At 41.1% G+C, this 5,083-nt stretch overlaps 1 pseudogene; it reads left to right on the forward strand.

Annotated features, from left to right (window-relative positions):
* The first annotated feature begins 2,602 nt into the window (after positions 1-2,602).
* Positions 2,603-3,161, forward strand: LOC103739938 (annotated as a pseudogene).
* Positions 3,162-5,083: the final 1,922 nt, after the last annotated feature.

Below are 5,083 nucleotides of genomic sequence, written 5' to 3' on the forward strand. Positions count from 1 at the left end.
AACACCTCTCAGACAGGCTGTTTGGGGGGGGAAGAATTTATGTATGTGGAAATAACATGGCCTATCCTTATTTACCCACTAATTGGACTGGTTCATGTGCCCCCGCATTGCTTTTGCCAGACATAGACATAATTCCAGGAGATGAGCCTGTGCCTTTGCCTAGCTTTGACACATTCGTTCCTAGGCACAAATGAGCGGTCCAATTTATTCCATTGCTTATTGGACTGGGTATCTCAGGAACACTTGCTGCTGGCTCAGCTGGTGTAGGAGTGGCAATAGACACTTACAACAAATTATCTCAGCAGTTAATTGATGATGTTAATATGGTCTATCGGTCTGTACAAGATCTTCAGGACCAGGTAGACTCACTGGCCGAGGTTGTCTTACAAAATAGACGGGGACTTGATTTACTAACAGCAGACAAGGGAGGTATCTGTTTAGCTTTACAGGAAAGATGCTGCTTTTATACCAACAAGTCCGGGATCATCAGGGATTGGATCAGAAAGCATCAAGAAGAGCTAGAAAAGAGATGCCAAGAGCTCTTTGCAAACCCCATGTGGAGCATGTGGAATGGAATCCTGCCCTATCTTCTACTCCTCCTTGGGCCCCTGGTGGGGTCCTTGCTCATAATTTCTTTGGGCCATGGGTGTTCTGAAAGATTACTGACTTTATTAAAAAACAAATTGATTTGGCCACTAAGGCCCCTATCCACTACCATCGGCTACAGCTTGAAGATCCAGAGGATAGTGAGTATGACACATCCCTTGGATCCCCCTCAGCACCCTTAGACTTTTCCACCCTTGCTAACCCACCCAATACTCGGTGGAATTTTAGTCGCTAATGAAAAAATCAATGACGGGAATATTGTGGTGCCAGAGATCGGAGGCAGATTCTCAGCTGTAAGGTACTCAATGACGGGAATAGCACAAACCCATGATTCAGGGGCATACCCCAAACTTGCGGGTACTGAACATGGAAGCAGTTTGTGTAGCCTAAGACAGGGGCCTTACCAAAAGAAACAAGAATCCCGACTCGGGGGACCCACCACATAGCCTAAAACAGATCCTTCATTCGCTAAAGTTATTAATAAAGGGTGAGAAGTCGGGAGCTGGAGAAACAACAATCATTACCAAAAAATATAAAATAGCTCTACAAACAGTTGACTTAAGCAGGACATTCTGCTTGCACAAGTAACCTTGAGAAAGAATTTATGGCAAGGTTATCTTTCTCTTCCTCTTGCAAACAGTTCTCGAAAAAATGATTCATGCAGTAATCTCTTGGAACACCTGGTGGTCAGTCACGTTACTGAATTGCTCAGTCCCCCTCCCATACCCATAAGAATGCTGTAACCTTTTTGACCAACTCCCACCAACTTCTTCAACCCCCTCTGAATACAAACTGTATATAAAAAAAGGCTTGCAGTACAATAAAGCGACCCTTGACAAGTGGACTTGCTTGGGCTCCGTCTCTTCTTTCTCGCCCGTTTTTCCTTTCAGGCGGGGGCAAATGATGAATTGAGGAGAATTTTCTTACTTGATAAACGATATTTACAAGAAGTCTACAATTATTATCATATTTAATGGTAAGAAAATAGAAGCTTTCATGCCAAGATCAGGAGTAAGGCAAAGATGTTCCTTATCATCCCTGCTTTTCAACATTTATACCAGAAGTCCTAAATAATACAATAAATCGGGAAATGAAATGTAAAGATGTACGAATTGGGAAGTGGGCTGGTTAGTTTTAACTGTCAGTTTGACACATCCTAGAATCACCTTGGAAGAGACTCTTAATGAGGAATTTTCTAGATCAGGGTAGACTGTGGGCATGTCTATGAGCGGTTGTCTTGATTGCTAATGAATGCCCAGCCCACTGTGGGCAGCACCATTTCCTTTGCAGGGGATCCCCAACCATATAAGGGAGGAGAAAATTAGCCACAAGCAAGCAGGCCTGCATACATTTCCCTCTGTTCTTGATGAGGATGTGATGTGGCTACCTGTTTGACATCAATAATGAACTGCAGCCTGGAATTATAAACCAAATACACCCTTTCTCCCCTGAGTTGCTTCTTGTCAGGATATTTTATTATCACAACAGAAATGATACTAGAATGAAAAGGAAGGAATAAAATTGTCATTATTCACAGATAACATCATCATTTATGTAGACGGTCCAAAAGAATCAACAGAAAGACATCCTAGAAATATTAACTGATTATCTCAAGGTTGCAGAATACAAAGGGAGATATACCAAATCTAATCATTTTCCCACATACTAGTCATGAACAAGTGGAATTTATCATCAAAAACATATTGCCTTTTACACTAACATCCTCCCAAACGAAACACTTAAGCATAAATCCAACAAAATATATTCAAGGTCTCTATGAGGAAAGCTATAATATGTTGATGAAAGAAATTTTAAAAGAATTAAGAAATTGAGATGTATTTCACGTTTGTGAATCGTAATTGTTAAGATGTCGGTTTTTCTCACCTTGGTGTATAGATTCCACGTACAATCAAAAATCTCAGTCACCACCTAGATATGAGGAGTTCTCATGAGAGCTGGACCTCTTCCTAAACTGGCATGATACAAGGATGAAGCCATGTTCTGTTCAAGTACCAAAATTGTGAAGCCCAAGGCAAGAAGCCTGTGGTGTTCCAGTCAGCATCTCCTGGGTGCTGCTCCAGCTAGAGATGCCCTCCGACATCAAGGTGGGACCTGAAGGCACAGCTGTGAGAACTCAACATCACAGTGGCCAAGAAAATTGAAGTTGGGGTGGTCAGAAAGCTATCAAATTTCTGTTCAGTTCCTCAACTGAAAACTTTCCAGAAAATGTTAAGTCCAGCTAGTGCATGAACTAGAGGAAAAGTTCAGTGGGAAGCATGTGGTCTTTATTGCTCAGAGGAGAGCTCTGCCTAAGTCAACTCAAAAAAGCCACACCCTGACTGCTGTGCATGATTTCATCCTTCAGGACTTGGCCTTCCCAAGTGATACTGGGGTAAGAGGATGAGTGTGAAACTGGGCAGCAGTCAGCTCCTAGAAGTTCATTTAGACAAAGCACAGCAGAACACGGGATGGACAAAGGGTGAAACTTTGTCTGGGTATGTAAGAGTCTCAAGGGCAAGGAAGTTAATTTTTAATTCTGAGAGTTTCAATTGTAAACAGAAATGACTAAAGTATCAATCACAGAGTTATTTTATGGATATCAACAAACAAATTTTAAAATTTATATACGTATTCAAAAATGCCCAGAATAGTCTACTTAATACTGACAGGAAATAAAGTTACAGAACTAATGCTACTCAGCTTTAAGACACTGTAAAGTAGCATTGGTCGAGATAGTGTGATATGGACACAGTGAAAGACAAAGACCACAGAACAGAATGGGGAGCCCAGAAACAGACCCTCATAAATATAATCAACTTCACATACACAAAGGAGAAAACACTGGAGCGAAGGTCAAGGTGCTAGCACACCTGGATATCCATATTTTAAAAAGCAAAATAACAACAGAAAAAAATTAGTCTAGGCACAGACCTGACAATCTTCAAAAGAAAATTAACTGAAAATGGATCACAGACCTAAATATGAAACACAGAGCTATCACATACCTAGAAGATAGCACAGGAGAAAACCTAGGTGACTTTGGCAGTGCCTTTGTAGATGCATTAATCAAAGCCACTATTCATGAAATAAATAGTTGATAAGGTGTAGTTCAATAAAACTATGAACTTCTGTACTACAGATGGTAATGTAAGGAGAATGAGAAGTCAAGTAAAAAGGGGAGAAAATATTTGCAAAAACCCTGCTGATAAAGGATTGTTATCCAAAAGTTAAAAGAACCCTGAAAACTCAATTAAAAAAAAAAAAAAAACTCACTAAGAAAATTCAGTAACAACAACCCACTTAGAAATGGGCAAAAGATAAAAGCTGGGTGGGGTGGTACACACCTTTAATTCCAGCACTTGGGAGGCAGAGGCAGGTGGATCTCTGTGAGATCGAGGCCTGCCTGCTCTACATAGCTAGTTCCAGGCCAGCTGGGGCTACAGGAAGGCCCTGTCTCAAGAAGACTAAAAAAAGGGGCGGGGGTGGTAGGAAAAGATGTGGCCAGACATCTCACACACCCCCCCACACCCCCCACAAAAAAAAAAATAAGCATATAAAAAGATGTTCAACATCCTGTGTTATTAGGGAATTGCAAATGAATAGAACTAGAAAACCTGGAGTAGTGCTCCACAGATAACTATCCCAAGCATTTGGGAGGTGAGACAAAAGGATCAGACATTCAAGTTTAAGGCCAGCCTGGGCTACATGAAACCCTATCTCAAAACAAAAAAAATAATGAGATGAGATTACACACCTAGTAGAATGGCCCAACCCAAACCTGGGAAGTGTAAGGAAAAATAAGATTCATTCACTGCTAGTGGGGGTGCAAAACATTGAAGAAGTTTTGGCAGTTTCTTATCAAATTAAGTATATTTTGACCCTTTGATTGAGCAATCATCTTCCTTGATACTTACCTAGAGGAGCTGAACATTTACATCTACCCAGAAATCTATACATGGATATTTACAGCAGTTTTTCAACCTTGGTAGGTGAATGAAAAAATAAACTATGGTACATTTGGGGAACGGAATGTTATTCAGCATTAAAAAGAAATGAGCCTGACGTTGTGGAATACACTTTTAACCTTTAATCGCAGCACTCAAGAAGCAGAGGCAGGTAGATTTCTGTGAGATTGAGGCCAGTCTGGTTTACATAGTGAGTTCTAGGCCAGTTGGGGCAACAGGGAGATGCTCTCAAAACAGGAGGGGGTGGGGGGGGGATTGAAGAGATGGCTCAGTGGTTATGAGCACTGGCTGCTCTTGCAGAAGGCCCAGGTTCTAACAACCGTCTTTAACTCCAGTTCCAAGAGATCTGACACCCTCTTTTGGCCTCCGTGAGCATTGCATGGCACGGGTACACTTACTGACATACAGGCAATATGCTCACACATATAAAATAAAATTAATAATAAATAAAATTGTTTTAAGAAAAGAAAGAGAAAGGGCCTAGAGAGTTGACTCAGCAGTTAAGAGCACTG

This window comes from Nannospalax galili, unplaced genomic scaffold, assembly GCF_000622305.1.
Source record: "Nannospalax galili isolate Female #2095 unplaced genomic scaffold, S.galili_v1.0 scaffold339, whole genome shotgun sequence".
NCBI lineage: Eukaryota > Metazoa > Chordata > Mammalia > Rodentia > Spalacidae > Nannospalax > Nannospalax galili.